Source organism: Salvelinus namaycush, chromosome 19 (genome assembly GCF_016432855.1).
Source record: "Salvelinus namaycush isolate Seneca chromosome 19, SaNama_1.0, whole genome shotgun sequence".
Taxonomy (NCBI): Eukaryota; Metazoa; Chordata; class Actinopteri; order Salmoniformes; family Salmonidae; genus Salvelinus; species Salvelinus namaycush.
Genome location: NC_052325.1, coordinates 9,986,790 through 10,006,561, shown reverse-complemented (window position 1 = coordinate 10,006,561; position 19,772 = coordinate 9,986,790).

Genomic DNA, 19,772 nt, shown 5'->3' with positions numbered 1-19,772 from the left:
TCTGAAATGAGCTGGCCTCGCATTATGTCTGAAATGAGCTGGCCTCGCATCATGTCTGAAATGAGTTGGCCTCCCATCATGTCTGAAATGAGTTGGCCTCGCATCATGTCTGAAATGAGCTGGCCTCGCATCATGTCTGAAATGAGCTGGCCTCGCATCATGTCTGAAATGAGTTGGCCTCGCATCATGTCTGAAATGAGCTGGCCTCGCATCATGTCTGAAATGAGTTGGCCTCCCATCATGTCTGAAATGAGTTGGCCTCGCATCATGTCTGAAATGAGCTGGCCTCGCATCATGTCTGAAATGAGTTGGCCTCCCATCATGTCTGAAATGAGTTGGCCTCCCATCATGTCTGAAATGAGCTGGCCTCGCATCATGTCTGAAATGAGTTGGCCTCCCATCATGTCTGAAATGAGCTGGACTCGCATCATGTCTGAAATGAGCTGGCCTCCCATCATGTCTGAAATGTGCTGGCCTCCCATCATGTCTGAAATGAGCTGGCCTCGCATCATGTCTGAAATGTGCTGGCCTCCCATCCTGTCTAAAACACATTCTTCGCAAGATTTAAGGATAACACAGGGCCACCGACGCAGCCCGCTACCAAGGACTGTGGGCTCTCCTTCTCCGTGGCTGACGTGAGTAAAACATTTAAACATGTTAACCCTCGCAAGGCTGCCGGTCCAGATGGCATCCCTAACCGCATCATCAGAGCATGCGCAGACCAGCTGGCTGGTGTGTTTACGGGCATATTTAATCTCTCCCTATCCCAATCTGCTGTCCCCACATGCTTCAAGATGGCCACCATTGTTCCTGTACCCAAGAAGGCAAAGGTAACTGAACTTAATGACTATCGCCCCGTAGCACTCACCTCCGTCATCATGAAGTGCACCAATAGATCCACAGATGATGCAATCTCCATCACACTGCACACTGCCCTATCCCATCTGGACAAGAGGAATACCTATGTAAGAATGCTGTTTATTGACTATAGCTAAGCATTCAACACCATAGAACCCTCCAAGCTCATCATTATGCTCGGGGCTCTGGGTCTGAACCCCTCCCTGTGCAAATGGGTCCTGGACTTCCTGAAGGGCCGCCCCCATCACCTCCACTCCGCTGATCCTCAACACTGGGGCCCCACCAGGGTGTGTGCTCAGCCCTCTCCTCTACTCCCTGTTCACCAATGACCGCATGGCCAAGAACGCCTCAACCTCAATCATCAAGTTTGCAGACGACACAACAGTGGTAGGCATGATTACCAATGATGACGAGACAGCCTACAGGGAGGAGGTGAGGGCTCTGGGTGTGTGGTTCCTGGAAAATAACCTCTCACTCAACGTCAACAAAACAAAGGAGAAGATTGTGGACTTCAGGAAACAGCAGAAGATGCACCCCATTTATAAACTCAGCAAAAAAAGAAACGTCCGCTCACTGTCAACTGTGTTTATTTTCAGAAAACTTAACATGTGTAAATAGTTGAATGAACATAACAAGATTCAACAACTGAGACATAAACTGAACAAGTTCCACAGACATGTGACTAACAGAAATGGAATAATGTGTCCCTGAACAAAGGGGGGGTCAAAATCAAAAGTAACAGTCAGTATCTGGTGTGGCCACCAGCTGCATCAAGTACTGCAGTGCATCTCCTCCTCATGGACTGCACCAGATTTGCCAGTTCTTGTTACCCCACTCTTCCACCAAGGCACCTGCAAGTTCCCGGACATTTCTGGGGGGAATGGCCCTAGCCCTCACCCTCCGATCCAACAGGTTCCAGACGTGCTCAATGGGATTGAGATCAGGGCTCTTCGCTGGCCATGGCAGAACACTGACATTCCTGTCTTGCAGGAAATCACACACAGAACGAGCAGTATGGCTGGTGGCATTGTCATGCTGGAGGGTCATGTCAGGATGAGCCTGCAGGAAGGGTACCACATGAGGGAGGAGGATGTCTTCCTTGTAACGCATAGCGTTGAGATTGCCTGCAATGACAACAAGCTCAGTTCGATGATGCTGTGACACACCGCCCCAGACCACCTCCAAATCAATCCCGCTCCAGAGTACAGGCCTCGGTGTAACGCTCATTCCTTCGACGATAAACGCGAATCCGACCATCACCCCTGGTGAGACAAAACCCCGACTCGTCAGTGAAGAACACTTTTTGCCAGTCCAGTCTGGTCCAGCGACGGTGGGTTTGTGCCCAAAGGCAACGTTGTTGCCGGTGATGTCTGGTGTGGACCTGCCTTACAACAGGCCTACAAGCCCTCAGTCCAGCCTCTCTCAGCCTATTGCAGACAGTCTGAGCACTGATGGAGGGATTGTGCGTTCCTGGTGTAACTCGGCCAGTTGTTGTTGCCAGCCTGTACCTGTCCCGCAGGTGTGATGTTTGGATGTACCAATCCTGTGCAGGTGTTGATACACGTGGTCTGCCGCTGCGAGGACGATCAGCTGTCCGTCCTGTCTCCCTGTAGCGCTGTCTTAGGCATCACACAGTACGGACAATGCGATTTATTGCCCTGGCCACATCTGCAGTCCTCATGCATCCTTGCAGCATACCTAAGGCACGTTCACGCAGATTAGCAAGGACCCTGGGCATCTTTCTTTTGATGTTTTTCAGAGTCAGTAGAAAGGCCTCTTTAGTGTCCTAAGTTTTTTCATAACTGTGACCTTAATTGCCTACCATCTGTAAGCTGTTAGTGTCTAAACGACCATTCCACAGGTGCATGTTCATTGATTGTTTATGGTTCATTGAACAAGCATGAGAAACAGTGTTTAAACCCTTTACAATGAAGATCTGTGAAGTGATTTGGATTTTTACGAATTATCTTTGAAAGACAGGGTCCTGAAAAAGGGCCATTTATTCTTTTGCTGAGTTTACATCGACGGGACCGCAGTGGAGAAGGTGGAAAGCTTCAAGTTCCTTGGCATACACATCACTGACATACTGAAATGGACCACCCACACAGACAGTGTGGTGAAGACGGCGCAACAGAACCTCTTCAACCTCAAGAGTCTGAATACATTTAGTTTGTCACCTAAAACCCTCACAAACTTTTACAGATGCACAATTGAAAGCATCCTGTCAGGCTGTATCACCGCCTGGTACAGCAACTGCACCGCCCGCAACCGCAAGGCTCTCCAGAGGGTAGTGCGGTCTGCACAACGCATGGAACACTAGTCACTTTAATAGTGTTTACATATCTGGCATTACTCATCTCATATGTCTATACTGTATTCTATACTATTCTACTGTATTTTAGTCCGTTCCGCTTGTCCATATGTATATAGTCTTAATTCATTCTTACTTAGATTTGTGTGTATTGGGTATAAGTTGTGTAATTTGTCAGATATTACTTGTTAGATATTGCCGCACTGTCGGAGCTAGAAGCACAAGCATTTCGCTACACCCGTAATAACATCTGCTAATCACGTGTATGTGACCAATACAATTTGATTTAAAATGCGCTGACCATCTTTTGCTTGAGAGCCCTTTGCCTTATGCTTCCATCAGAGGAGTGGAAGTCTCACAGAAGCACTGCTTAACAATTCCATCCCCTGCTCCCATCAGAAGGGGGAAGGTTGAGGAGATGCGCCCTGCAGAATAAGGGGGGCAGGTCCCCTGTGATTGGCGAGAGCTGAACATCGATGCCAGCTTCCATCTGTCATGATGGCCTATCTTTGAACCTTCAATCTGTCAAAAGCTTGCAGCCTAGCTGAAGGCTCCAAGAGATTTGACGTGCTTAACAGACTTGACAACAGGCATTATCACTGTGAGGGGCCTGGCGAAAAATGCCATCAAAGTGTTTAATTGTGGCTGGAGACGTAAACTGTCATTTCTCATCTCATTTAACATTTTCTCCACATCTCGTTTTCCTCACTTTACAAAACATATGGAAATGTTGACGTACCCTGTCTCACCCTCTCCGTTGGTGGGAACCATAAGCTTCTGTACTGTAGTTTTCAGGTTATGTTTTCTCCTTTGATTCATCAGTCAGAAGGATTTAAGCAACACTGTGTAGTACCAATGAGGGTAGAGATGATAAGGAAGTCTCTGATGAGGATGTGGTCTGTTTGTAGTATTATAGGCAAAAACAACATTCTGTGTAAGATATGAAGAAAGCTGTGTAAGATATAACAGCTTTTTCTCATACTATGAAACACAAACTTAAAAATCATATTTTAGCTAAAATATTTGCTAATTAATTTGAGGGGTGTCAACCATTGTAAACTCACTTGGAGGTTGTGTGTTTATAATTTATTATACTAATGCTCTTGTTACTTTACGGTTGTCCTTATCTTGTTTCTTTCATCAAATGATCACATTCGTGTGAATTGAAAGCTGCCTATTTGGTGTAACCAGACAGGTCGTCATGGTGATGGTTGGTTTAACCCCCAAGCTGTGCTAATAGGATCTAGCAGCAGGGGACTGGTTACACACACTCCCAAACACCACTGACCCTTGACCCCTAGAGCAGGGGTAGGCAACTAGATTTTTGTCGGAGCGGATGGTCGGGGGGCTGGAACATAATAATTAAAATAATTTGTACACTGCAAATGGACCACAAGTAAGCCCAAAAATAGATTATATTTAGAAAATAACAAAGGGGCTGAATACTTATTGACTCAAGACATTTCAGCTTTTAATTTTTAATTAATTAGTAAAAAAGGTCTCAATACATAATTCCACAATTGATTATTACAATTTATCAGATTAAAATAAACATACAATATATTGATAGCTAATGAGCAATACATTATTTGGCTGTAGTAATATTAGCCAGTTTTTTCATGTTACAGCGAAAGTGTACTTTTGTCTATATTGACTAATGATAAAAAACATTAATTGTGGTCCAGAGGGGACTCAGGTGATCATTACTTTTTTAACAATCCGTCATTATATCATCATCAGTGGACCTTTCTGAACCTCATATCCACCAATCAGCAGACGTGACTTGTGTAAAGCGCATCCATAATACATGGTCAGTGGAGCAGTAAGAGCAGCTAGTTTAGCCAGGTGAGGCCGTGATGGACCCTTGTCTGTCAAGATCAGAGCTGCCGCTAACTGAGGTAGGGCTGCTCTCTCAGCTTTTCTGCCTTTATTTGGTGTCCCTCTTCTCCACAGATCACTACAGAGGCCATCCATGTCCACCTCTACGCTGATGGGGAGACGACACATGGTGTGTTGGTTGGCTGGAGGTGAGGAACACATCGGAACCAAAGCAGGGAGCCTGGGGGGCCGGGAGGTCCTGGTAATTAAGGACAGTGTGGCTCTCATGCAGAGCCTGGACAGGACGTGGCAAATTGCTGTATTCTTTGTGTAGAAAAGCATCTCCCTCTCCGCTCTGTCCATCCTCTGGGGACCTCATCATCTTCCCTAAGTCAAAATGGGGTTTTGTACTCTCTATTCACTCACCTTCATCTTATTTCTCAGTGTCTTCCCCTCTCCCTCTTCCATCTCTCTGTCTCTTCCCTCTGTCACCATCTCATTGAAATGTAGGCCCATTTCTAAAGCTAGCATTTCTAGGGACCTTTGTGTTTGGACGTTTAAACCCCCCCCCTGCCCAATTCAGTTTAGTTTATTCCACAGAGAAATTGTAAATTTTTTAAGGAAAAAAAACTCTGACCATATTATTCTATCATTATTTAACTAGAGTTATCAGTCTAACGAGAGTGTCACGGCATTCATCGGAAGAAGAGGAATCGTCAGACCAAAATGCAGCGGGATACGTGTTCATCTTTATTAGTTGAACTGAATAAACACTGAATACAAAATAACAAATATAATAGCCGAAACAGTTCTGCAAGGTGCAACCAACACTAAACAGAAAATAACCACCCACAACTAACAGTGGGAAAACAGGCTACCTAAATATGGTTCTCAATCAGAGACAACGATAGACAGCTGCCTCTGATTGAGAACCACACCAGGCCAAACACCTAGAAATACAAAACATAGAACAAAACATAGAATGCCCAAGCACATCACACCCTGACCAAACAAAAAATAGAAACATACAAAGCAATCTATGGTCAGGGCGTGACAGTACCCCCCCCCCCAAAGGTGCGGACTCCGGCCGCAAAACCTGAACCTATAGGAGAGGGCCTGGGTGGGCATTACTCCGCGGTGGCGGTTCTGGTGAGGGACGTGGACCCCGCTCCACTTCTGGCTCGGCCCACTTTAGTAATGCCTCTGGAGCGGGAACCCTCACCGCCGACCCCGGACTAGAGGACGCCACTGGACTGATGGTCGAGTCTGGAGTGAGTGGCACCTCTGGACTGACGGGCGGCTCCGGTGCCTCTGGACTGACGGGCGGCTCTGGCTGCTCCGGACAGGAGGGAGACTCTGGCTGCTCCGGACAGGAGGGAGACTCTGGCTGCTCCGGACAGGAGCCCGTCGCTGGAGGCTCCGGACTAGAGGGCGTTGCTGGAGGCTCCGGACTAGAGGGCGACGCTGGAGGCTCCGGACTAGAGGGCGTCGCTGGAGGCTCCGGACTAGAGGGCGTCGCTGGAGGCTCCGGACTGACAGCCTTCGTTGGAGGCCTCGTGCCATAACTCCTCACTGGAGGTTTCTTGCCATAGATCCTCACTGGAGGCTTCGTGCCATGGATCATCACTGGAAGCTTCGTGCCATGGATCATCACTGGAGGCTTCGTGCCATGGATCATCACTGGAGGCTTCATGCCATGGATCATCACTGGAGGCTTCGTGCCATGGATCACCATTGGAGGCTTCGTGCCATGGATCACCACTGGAGGCTTCATGCCATGGATCAACACTGGAGGCTTCATGCCATGGATCACCACTGGAGGCTTCGTGCCATGGATCACCACTGGAGGCTTCGTGCCATGGATCATCACTGGAGGCTTCGTGCCATGGATCATCACTGGAAGCTTCGTGCCATGGATCATCACTGGAGGCTTCGTGCCATGGATCATCACTGGAGGCTTCATGCCATGGATCATCACTGGAGGCTTCGTGCCATGGATCACCATTGGAGGCTTCGTGCCATGGATCACCACTGGAGGCTTCATGCCATGGATCAACACTGGAGGCTTCATGCCATGGATCACCACTGGAGGCTTCGTGCCATGGATCACCACAGGAGGCTTCTTGCCATGGATCATCACTGGAGGTTTCGTGCCATGGATCACCACTGGAGTGGAGAGACACACAGGAGGCCTGGCTCTGGGAGAAGGCACAGGACTCACCAGGCTGGGAAGACATGCAGGAGGGTTAGGGCTTAGCACAGGCACAGAACTCACCAGGCTGAGGAGACATGCAGGAGGCCTTGTCCTTGGCCGAGGCACCGGATGCACTGGGCCGTGGAGGCGCACTGGAGGTCTCGAGCAACGAGCCTGCGCAACTCGTCCTGGCTGGATACCCCCTGTAGCCCGGCAAGTGCGGGGAGTTGGAACAGGCCGCACTGGGCTGTGCTGGCGAACCGGGGACACCATGCGTAGGGCTGGTGCAGTATACCCCGGGCTGAGGAGACGCACTGGAGACCAGATGCGCTGAGCCGGCATCATCCCTCCTGGCTCGATGCCCACTCTAGCCCGGCCGATGCGAGGAGCTGCGATGTAGCGCACCGGGCTATGCGTGCGCACTGGGGACACCGTGCGCTTCACCACATAACACGGTGCCTGCCCGGTCACTCTCTCACCATGGTAAGCACGGGGAGTTGGCTCAGGTCTCCTACCTGAGTCCGCCAATCCCCCCGCGTGCCCCCCCCAAAAAAATTCTGGGGCTGCCTCTCGTGCACGTTACCTCGAACCAATTCCTCATAGTGTCGCCGCTCCGCTCTAGCTGCCTCCAGCTCCTCTTTCGGACGGCGATACTCTCCTGGCTGTGCCCAGGGTCCCTTGCCGTCCAATATTTCCTTCCATGTCCAGGAGTCCATTCCACGCTGCTCCCTGTTACCCCGCTGCTTGGTCCGTTTGTGGTGGGTGGTTCTGTCACGGCATTCATCGGCAGAAGAAGAGGAATCGTCAGACCAAAATACAGCGGGGTACGTGTTCATCTTTATTAGCTTAACTGACTGAACACAGAATACAAAATAACAAAAAGAATAGCCGAAACAGTTCTGCAAGGTGCAACCAACACTAAATAGAAAATAACCACCCACAACTAACGGTGGGAAAACAGGCTACCTAAATATGGTTCTCAATCAGAGACAACGATAGACAGCTGCCTCTGATTGAGAACCACACCAGGCCAAACACCTAGAAATACAAAACATAGAACAAAACATAGAATGCCCACCCACATCACACCCTAACCAAACAAAAAATAGAAACATACAAAGCAATCTACGGTCAGGGCGTGACAGAGAGTTATCAGTCTAACTATAGTTATCAGTCTTTAGCTAGAGTTAGCTAGAGTTACCAGTCTTTAACTAGAGTTATTAGTCTAACTAGAGTTATCAGTCTTTAGCTAGAGTTATCAGTCTTTAGCTAGAGTTATCAGTCTTTAGCTAGAGTTATCAGTCTTTAACTAGAGTTATCAGTCTTTAGCTAGAGTTATCAGTCTTTAACTAGAGTTATTAGTCTAACTAGAGTTATCAGTCTAACTAGAGTTATCAGTCTTTAGCTAGAGTTATCAGTCTTTAGCTAGAGTTAGCAGTATTTAACTAGAGTTAGCAGTATTTAACTAGAGTTATCAGTCTTTAGCTAGAGTTATCAGTCTTTAGCTAGAGTTATCAGTCTTTAGCTAGAGTTATCAGTACTTAACTAGAGTTATCAGTCTTTAGCTAGAGTTATCAGTCTTTAGCTAGAGTTATCAGTACTTAACTAGAGTTATCAGTCTTTAGCTAGAGTTATCAGTCTTTAGCTAGAGTTATCAGTCTTTAACAAGAGTTATCAGTCTAACTAGAGTTATCAGTCTAACTAGTTATCAATCTAACCTGAGTTATCAAACTAACTAGAGTTATCAATCTAACTAGACGTATCAGTCTTTAGCTAGTGTTATCAATCTAACTAGCGTTATCAGTCTTTAGCTAGTGTTATCAGTCTTTAGCTAGTGTTATCAGTCTTTAGCTAGAGTTATCCGTCTTTAGCTAGTTATCCGTCTTTAACTGGAGTTATAAGTTGCACTAGAGTCATCGTCTAACTAGAGTTATCAGTCTATAGCTAGAAGTATGAGACTAACTAGAGTTATCAGTCTTTAACTAGACTTATCATTCTTTAACTAGAGTTACCAGTCTAACTACAGCTATCAGTCTTTCGCGAGAGTGACCAGTCTTTAGCTAGAGTTATCAGTCTAACTAGAGTTACTTAGTCTAACTAGAGTTATCAGTCTTTAACTAGTTATCAGTCTTCCTAGAGTTATCTGTCTAACTAGAGTTATCCGTCTTTAGCTAGAGTTATCAGTCTTTAGTTAGAGTTATCCGTCTTCAGCTAGAGTTATCAGTCTTTAGTTAGAGTTATCCGTCTTAAGCTAGAGTTATCCGTCTTCAGCTAGAGTTATCAGTCTAACTAGAGTTTTCAGTCTTTAGCTAGAGTTATCAGTCTTTAGCTAGGGTTTTGACGGTGCACAATTTGAGCGAGTGATTCAGGGAAAAGGTGCTGAGGTGGGGACAGTGGAAACGGTGTAAAGGTGGGGACAATGGAAACTGTGCTGAGGTGGGGGACAGGGGAAACTGTGCTGAGGTGGGGACACGGGAAACGCTGCTGAGGTGGAAACGGGGGAAACAGTGCTGAGGTGGGGACGGGAAAAAGTGCCCCTCAGAACAAGCCTCGGCTGCAGCAGCATGGCGAGAGGATGAACACTCTGGGGTTTAAAAGCACCCAAAGCATTCTGGGTAATTAGCCATTACGGAGCTGTCACAGAGGGTTCTGCAGTCAATACAAAGATAATTTGGGCAATGGTGAATGACAGTACTGTCTAGACTTTTGGGATGATCAAGGACAGATCCAACTGCAACAGGCATTTGTCAGGCCCATGAATCACTCCTCCAGCCAGCAGCTGAGTGAGTGGAGCAGAGAGAATCGCTGGAGAGGCATGTGCAGACACACAAATAAACATGTTCCTCACTCCCTGCGCTTCTCTCGCTCCCCCCACCCCCTCGCTCCCCTTGCCACACCAGGAAATGTCTATTAAAGGACTGCCGTTATAGGGCACAGTGAGAAAAGTCTTGTTACCTTCGGATGGCAAATGAAAGACATTGGGGATAAGGTGAGGAATAAAAGTCAGGCCAAGGGGACATTCTGTCCTGTTATTTACAGTCAGACCAAGGGGACTTTCTGTCCTGTTATTTAAAGTCAGACCAAGGGGACATTCTGTCCTGTTATTTAAAGTCAGACCAAGGGGACATTCTGTCCTGTTATTTAAAGTCAGACCAAGGGGACATTCTGTCCTGTTATTTACAGTCAGACCAAGGGGACTTTCTGTCCTGTTATTTACAGTCAGACCAAGGGGACTTTCTGTCCTGTTATTTAAAGTCAGACCAAGGGGACATTCTGTCCTGTTATTTACAGTCAGACCAAGGGGACATTCTGTCCTGTTATTTACAGTCAGACCAAGGGGACATTCTGTCCTGTTATTTAAAGTCAGGCCAAGGGGACATTCTGTCCTGTTATTTACAGTCAGACCAAGGGGACATTCTGTCGTGTTCAATACATAATCAAATAAAGCAACACAACATAATTTAATAAAAACAAACAAACTCATGATCACAAAACACATGGCAAAATTACATGATTTATCAACCATACCATGGTTAAATTATATTATTAATCAACCATACCATGGCTAAATTACATGATTTATCAACCATACCATGGTTAAATTATATTATTATTCAACCATACCACGGCTAAATTATATTATTATTCAACCATACCATGGCTAAATTATATTATTATTCAACCATACCACGGCTAAATTATATTATTATTCAACCATACCATGGCTAAATTATATTATTATTCAACCATACCACGGCTAAATTATATTATTATTCAACCATACCATGGCTAAATTATATTATTATTCAACCATAACATGTTCATATTATGGTCCCCTTGTTGAGAAGGCTTGGTGTGAATAGGCCTTGTAAAAAAAGTAATTGTCATATGACTTTGACTTATGCCAACTAAGGACAATTATTATTTTCATTTGAAAGATGTTGAATAACATAACTGGTTCATAGGAAAAAGTTATGTAAGTTTTTATTGGAAGCATAGAGTAGCAAGATACCTGCTACTCCTACAGCTGGCTTCAAGGCCTTGGTAGCTGGTTTATATACTCATACAGCTGGCTTCAAGGCCTTGTAAAAACTGGTTTAGATACTACAGCTGGCTTCAAGGCCTTGTTAACTGGTTTAGATACTACAGCTGGCTTCGAGGCCTTGTAAAAACTGGTTTAGATACTCCTACAGCTGGTTTAAAGGCCTTGTTAGCTGGTTTAGATACTACAGCTGGCTTCGAGGCCTTGTTAGCTGGTTTAGATACTCCTACAGCTGGCTTTGAGGCCTTGTTAGCTGGTTTAGACACACCTACAGCTGGCTTTGAGACCTTGTTACCTGGTTTAGATACTCCTACAGCTGGCTTTGAGGCCTTGTTACCTGGTTTAGATACTCCTACAGCTGGCTTCAAGGCCTTGTTACCTGGTTTAGATACTCCTACAGCTGGCTTCAAGGCCTTGTTACCTGGTTTAGATAGTCCTACAGCTGGCTTCAAGGCCTTGTTACCTGGTTTAGATACTCCTACAGCTGGCTTCAAGGCCTTGTTACCTGGTTTAGATACTCCTACAGCTGGCTTCAAGGCCTTGTTAGCTGGTTTACATACTCCTACAGCTGGCTTCAAGGCCTTGTTACCTGGTTTAGATACTCCTACAGCTGGCATCAAACCCTTGTTAGCTGGTTTATATACTCCTACAGCTGGCTTCGTGCATTGCTAGCTGGTTAAAATACTACAGCTGGCTTCGAGGCCTTGCAAACGGGTGTAGATACTCCAGCTGGCTTCGAGGCCTTGTTAGCTGGTTTAGACACTCCAGCTGGCTTCGAGGCCTTGTTAGCTGGTTTAGACACTACAGCTGGCTTCGAGGCCTTGTTAACTGGTTTAGATACCACAGCTGGCTTTGAGGCATTGCTAACTGTTTTAGATACTACAGGTGGCTTTAGGCCTTGCTAGCTGGTTTAGTTACTCCTACAGCTGGCTTCAAGGCCTTGTTAGTTGGTTTAGACACTACAGCAGGCTTCGAGGCCTTGCTTGCTGGTTTAGATACTAAAGCTGGCTTCAAGGCCTTCTAACTGGTTTAGATACTACAGCTGGCTTTAGGCCTTGCTTGCTGGTTTAGATACTCCAGCTGGCTTCAAGGCCTTGCTAGCTGGTTTAGTTACTCCTACAGCTGGCTTCAAGGACTTGTTAGTTGGTTTAGATACTACAGCTGGCTTCAAGGACTTGTTAGTTGGTTTAGACACTACAGCAGGCTTCGAGGCCTTGCTTGCTGGTTTAGATACTACAGGTGGCTTTAGGCCTTGCTAGCTGGTTTAGTTACTCCTACAGCTGGCTTCAAGGCCTTGTTAGTTGGTTTAGACACTACAGCAGGCTTCGAGGCCTTGCTTGCTGGTTTAGATACTAAAGCTGGCTTCAAGGCCTTCTAACTGGTTTAGATACTACAGCTGGCTTTAGGCCTTGCTAGCTGGTTTAGTTACTCCTACAGCTGGCTTTAGGCCTTGCTAGCTGATTTAGTTACTCCTTCAGTTGGCTTCAAGGACTTGTTAGCTGCTTTATATACTCCTACATCTGGCTTCGAGGCCTTGCTAACTGGTTTAGAAACTGCAGTTGGCTTCGAGGCCTTGCTAACTGGTTTAGTTACTCCTACAGCTGGCTTCGAGGCCTTGCTAGCTGATTTAGTTACTCCTTCAGTTGGCTTCAAGGACTTGTTAGCTGCTTTATATACTCCTACATCTGGCTTCGAGGCCTTGCTAACTGGTTTAGAAACTGCAGTTGGCTTCGAGGCCTTGCTAACTGGTTTAGAAACTGCAGTTGGCTTCGAGGCCTTGCTTGCTGGTTTAGATACTACAGATGGCTTCGAAGCCTTGCTAGCTGGTTTAGTTACTCCTACAGCTGGCTTCAAGGCCTTGTTAGATGGTTTAGAAACTGCAGCTGGCTTCGAGGCCTTGCTAGCTGATTTAGTTACTCCTTCAGTTGGCTTCAAGGACTTGTTAGATGGTTTAGAAACTGCAGCTGGCTTCGAGGCCTTGCTAACTGGTTTAGAAACTGCAGTTGGCTTTGAGGCCTCGTTAGCTGGTTTAGATACTACAGCTGGGTTCAAGGCCTTGAAACTGGTTCAAATACTAAAGCTGGCTTCGAGGCCTTGCTAGCTGGTTTAGATTTTCCACCAGCTAGCTTCAAGGCCAAGTTAGCTGTTTAGATACCACAGCTGGCATTGAGGCCTTGCTTGCTGGTTTAGACACTACAGCTGGCTTCAAGGCCTTGCTAACTGGTTTAGATAATACAGCTGGGTTTGAGGTCTTGCTTTCTGGTTTAGATACTCCTACAGCTGGCTTCAAGGCCTTGCTTTCTGGTTTAGTTACTCCTACAGCTGGCTTCAAGGCCTTGTTAGCTGTTTTATATACTCCTGCAGCTGGCTTCGAGGCCTTGCTAACTGTTTTGGATAATACAGCTGGCTTTGAGGCCTTGCTCGCTGGTTTGGATAATACAGCTGGCTTTGAGGCCTTGCTAGCTGGTTTAGATACTACAGCTGGCTTTGAGGCCTTGCTTGCTGGTTTAGATATAAAAGCTATACTATGTATTTGGTACTGACATTGAGTGTTTAAAAAAAAAAAATGTATTGAGCTTAATGGAATACTATGACATCATTGGTGACAGGAAGAGTCTTTGGTGATGGTCCTGTTTTTTGGAGGTGAGTTGTTTTTAGATCTTTGATATCTTAGGTTGTGTTGGAGAGTTCCTCTCTATAATGTAAGTCTTACCTTAGTGCAGTATATTTCATCTGAGTAATCCCCTCAGCTCTGAGACTGGGGCTTGTTATCATACATTAATCAATATCTTTCTCACAACATTAACACAATTGCAGCCCCCACTTGGCAACAGAGCTGGAGTGTACATGTATGGTGGATATAATAAGGTCTTGGAAATGGCAGTGAATAGAAACACTGTTAATGGGATGGAATAATTATTTGAATATTGGTGTGTTAGGAAACACTGACGTACACATGAGTTGGTATTTTGTTTATAGTTATTTGACAAGCACAGAGTTACCTTGGCTGAGGCAGTCAAGTGTGAACCACATTTTGTATGGCCCTCTAAAATACTTGTCAAGGCAATTCATAAACAACTTGAATCCTGCCAAGAGCGTATTTAATCGGATTGTATTATAGTATGGCAGTGACCTAGTGCAGCACCTCAGACAAGGAAAGGCTGTAGTAGAATATGTCACCTTCATTAAGCGTAATTTCCATCATCCATCTAACAATGGCATTAGCTTCATAAAGACGGTGAAATTGCCTATCCATCTTCCATAGAATGACTGTGCAGATGCACAACTTTGACAGTCAATTAAAAATGAAAGATCATGTTTTTTTTGTGTGTGTTTTTTTAAAACTTTGAGTGGAATGGTTATATTCAATTTCAAATATGTAAATACCTGGCAGGGATTCAAAGCTGTTTTCCCATTTATTTTCAATTTTGTTCTCTTAAGTGAAACACCCTAAACCTGTGAATATTTACCTGCCATTTACCATGGCTGGTTGCTTCTACTGGTGACTGCTGTATGCCCATATTTAGTATTCCTCAGGGAGCCATTCCCATATATGCCCAGAGGAAAGTGAACATGTTATATCGGACGCTTGCTGTGGAAGGAGATTTTCCTCCTAACTGCATTTTAAATGATGTTGTTCTCTGTTACTCTGCTGAGATAATTAGTGTGTCCTTTGTTTCTGTCGATAGGCCGCTAGTAACCACTCAGAGACCTAATGACTCTTAATTAAATTGAGAAAGATCCTGTCATCTGTAGCCAGAGGGAAAACACCCAGATCCTGTCATCTGTAGCCAGAGGGAAAACACCCAGATGGATGTCATCTGTAGCCAGAGGTAAAAACACCCAGATCCTGTTATCTGTAGCCAGAGGAAAAGCACCCATATCCTGTAATCTGTAGCCAGAGGGAAAACACCCAGATCCTGTCATCTGTATCCAGAGGGAAAAACACCCAGATGGATGTCATCTGTAGCCAGAGGGAAAAACACCCAGATCCTGTCATCTGTAGCCAGAGGGGAAAAACACCCAGATCCTGTCATCTGTAGCCAGAGGGGAAAACACCCAGATCCTGTCATCTGTATCCAGAGGGGAAAACACCCAGATCCTGTCATCTGTAGCCAGAGGGGAAAACACCCAGATCCTGTCATCTGTAGCCAGAGGGAAAAACACCCAGATGGATGTCATCTGTAGCCAGAGGGAAAAACACCCAGATCCTGTCATCTGTAGCCAGATGGAAAAACACCCAGATCCTGTCATCTGTAGCCAGAGGGGAAAACACCCAGATCCTGTTATCTGTAGCCAGAGGGAAAAACACCCAGATCCTGTCATCTGTAGCCAGAGGGAAAAACACCCAGATCCTGTCATCTGTAGCCAGAGGGAAAACACCCAGATCCTGTCATCTGTAGCCAGAGGGAAAACACCCAGATGGATGTCATCTGTAGCCAGAGGTAAAAACACCCAGATCCTGTTATCTGTAGCCAGAGGAAAAGCACCCATATCCTGTAATCTGTAGCCAGAGGGAAAACACCCAGATCCTGTCATCTGTATCCAGAGGGAAAAACACCCAGATGGATGTCATCTGTAGCCAGAGGGAAAAACACCCAGATCCTGTCATCTGTAGCCAGAGGGGAAAAACACCCAGATCCTGTTATCTGTATCCAGAGGGAAAACACCCAGATCCTGTCATCTGTATCCAGAGGGAAAAACACCCAGATGGATGTCATCTGTAGCCAGAGGGAAAAACACCCAGATCCTGTCATCTGTAGCCAGAGGGGAAAAACACCCAGATCCTGTCATCTGTAGCCAGAGGGGAAAACACCCAGATCCTGTCATCTGTATCCAGAGGGGAAAACACCCAGATCCTGTCATCTGTATCCAGAGGGGAAAACACCCAGATCCTGTCATCTGTAGCCAGAGGGGAAAACACCCAGATCCTGTCATCTGTAGCCAGAGGGGAAAAACACCCAGATCCTGTTATCTGTAGCCAGAGGGAAAACACCCAGATCCTGTCATCTGTAGCCAGAGGGAAAACACCCAGATCCTGTTATCTGTATCCAGAGGGAAAACACCCAGATCCTGTCATCTGTATCCAGAGGGAAAAACACCCAGATCCTGTCATCTGTATCCAGAGGGAAAAACACCCAGATGGATGTCATCTGTAGCCAGAGGGAAAAACACCCAGATCCTGTCATCTGTAGCCAGAGGGGAAAAACACCCAGATCCTGTTATCTGTATCCAGAGGGAAAACACCCAGATCCTGTCATCTGTAGCCAGAGGGAAAACACCCAGATCCTGTTATCTGTAGCCAGAGGGAAAAACACCCAGATCCTGTTATCTGTATCCAGAGGGGAAAACACCCAGATCCTGTTATCTGTAGCCAGAGGGGAAAAACACCCAGATCCTGTTATCTGTATCCAGAGGTAAAAACACCCAGATCCTGTCATCTGTATCCAGAGGGAAAAACACCCAGATCCTGTCATCTGTAGCCAGAGGGAAAACACCCAGATCCTGTTATCTGTAGCCAGAGGGAAAAACACCCAGATCCTGTTATCTGTAGCCAGAGGGAAAAACACCCAGATCCTGTTATCTGTATCCAGAGGGAAAACACCCAGATCCTGTCATCTGTATCCAGAGGTAAAAACACCCAGATGGATGTCATCTGTATCCAGAGGGAAAAACACCCAGATCCTGTTATCTGTATCCAGAGGGAAAACACCCAGATCCTGTCATCTGTATCCAGAGGGAAAAACACCCAGATGGATGTCATCTGTATCCAGAGGGAAAAACACCCAGATCCTGTTATCTGTAGCCAGAGGGGAAAACACCCAGATCCTGTAATCTGTAGCCAGAGGTAAAACACCCAGATCCTGTTATCTGTATCCAGAGGGGAAACACCCAGATCCTGTCATCTGTATCCAGAGGGGAAAACACCCAGATCCTGTTATCTGTAGCCAGAGGGAAAAACACCCAGATCCTGTTATCTGTATCCAGAGGGGAAAACACCCAGATCCTGTTATCTGTAGCCAGAGGTAAAAACACCCAGATCCTGTCATCTGTATCCAGAGGTAAAAACACCCAGATCCTGTTATCTGTATCCAGAGGGGAAAACACCCAGATCCTGTTATCTGTAGCCAGAGGGGAAAAACACCCAGATCCTGTTATCTGTATCCAGAGGTAAAAACACCCAGATCCTGTCATCTGTATCCAGAGGGAAAAACACCCAGATCCTGTTATCTGTATCCAGAGGGAAAAACACCCAGATCCTGTAATCTGTAGCCAGAGGGAAAACACCCAGATGGATGTCATTTTGTTCAACACTCCCATGATTTTCTTTCACTAAGAACTTTGATGGTAGATCATCAGGGTCTCTGTGAATATTGAGATGCTATTTTCCTATTTTCTGCCAATATTTGAGTCACATATTTAAAATGTTGTGTCATATGAGCAAAATATATCTCGATTCACACCCAGGTCAGTACATTCATTATACCATACATAGGTACATAAATACATACATACACACATGTACAGTAATTCACATGTACTCTTGAAATACCACTGAAATAGTTGTATTCTGTTTTCTGACTTTCTTCTTAAGCAGAGGTCAAAGTAATGTCTGAAGTTAAACAGGTGACGAGAGCTCAAATGTAACCAGTGTAGGAAAAAATGAAATGGATCCTAATGTCCCTATTCTCCTCTACAGTGCTGCTGGCTTGGATGAAACTTCCTGTCCTAATGATCCATTTCAGTCTGTCTGTTTCACATCTCCTACACTCGCAGTCTGCTCAGTGTTACATTAGTAAAATAGACCCTTTGATTTGTTCTCAACAGCACAGACATACACAGGGGAAGGAATGGAGAGAGAGGGTCAGGGATGGAGTGGAGAGAGAGGGTCAGGGATGGAGTGGAGAGAGAGGGTCAGGGATGGAGTGGAGAGAGAGGGTCAGGGATGGAGTGGAGAGAGAGGGTCAGGGAAGGAATGGAGAGAGAGGGTCAGGGATGGAGTGGAGAGAGAGGGTCAGGGATGGAGTGGAGAGAGAGGGTCAGGGATGGAGTGGAGAGAGAGGGTCAGGGATGGAGTGGAGAGAGAGGGTCAGGGATGGAGTGGAGAGAGAGGGTCAGGGAAGGAATGGAGAGAGAGGGTCAGGGATGGAGTGGAGAGAGAGGGTCAGGGATGGAGTGGAGAGAGAGGGTCAGGGAAGGAATGGAGAGAGAGGGTCAGGGATGGAGTGGAGAGAGAGGGTCAGGGATGGAATGGAGAGAGAGGGTCAGGGATGGAGTGGAGAGAGAGGGTCAGGGATGGAGTGGAGAGAGAGGGTCAGGGATGGAGTGGAGAGAGAGGGTCAGGGATGGAGTGGAGAGAGAGGGTCAGGGATGGAGTGGAGCCTGGCACGCTAAACGTATTGACCTGCATTTTATAATCCAGAATACTGCGTGTGATCCAAGGACAAGCTGTTTAATGTGCCGCCGTAAGACATTTTGTTTTCATCTCGGCTGTGACTGATGTACAGTAGGGAGGATATGTACTGTAAATGAAAGACACAAACTGCTCTTAAAATACACACATTATAACACATTATAGCACATTATAGCACATCATAGCAACCCAAAGTGTGGATTGCAGTCACACCTCCATGCATTTTGTTTCTAAAACCAAGAAAACGTTTTAAAAAAAAGCAGAAATCAATGTACGGGATACCCTAAGCTCACTTGTTCATACACTAAGTCAGGCTTATAAAAGTACATTAAGATTGCACCCTCTTGGCCATAATTCAGCAATAAGAAGCTGATCATGTCACTCTGGAAGAGAGTGGCCCCTGTCTCTGCCAATTAAAGCTACACAGGCCACCATCTTATGCAGCTGGGACATTTGTATTTATTTAACTAGGCAAGTCAGTTGAGAACAAATTCTTACTTACATTGACAGCCTACCAGGATCAGTGTTTACTGCTTTGTTTGGGGGCAGAATGACATATTTTTTACCTTGTCAGCTCAGGGATTCGATTCAGCAACCTTTTGGTTGCTGGCCCAACGCTCTAACCACTAGGCTACCTGCCACCCCACGTTGAAACTCTTGATTTCTTAAGTCCAAACACCAAGACTGTGCCACGAATGTATCCATCACCGGAGGGCTGCTGGCAGTCAGCAGAAACATGTCTATCCTGTTAGCAAATTCAGCAATTTCCATTTTTCTACTGTGTCTGACATGTTTTTATTACTGAAGGTGTGGAGATCATGAGGACGCTGCCTTGTTAGTCCTCTCTCCTGGCCCCTTAGTCTAATGACTGTCATTAACAGGGCTGCATTAGAGAGACACCTCAGGAAGCATTGGAGTGTTCATTTGCATGGCACTAATACAGGAGGATGCTGTGCTGTGAGAGGCTTGACGTGAGTGTTGATACTTCCTGCTTGGCATGCCGTGCTGTTCTGTTCCTAACTGTGCCAGGGCCTATTCTTTCATTCATTATGTGCCTAATGCTTGACTTATCCTCTACTTGGTGTAGGGATGAATGTTTTTAAAGGTCGTCTGAAACTGTTCTAATGAAGAAAAA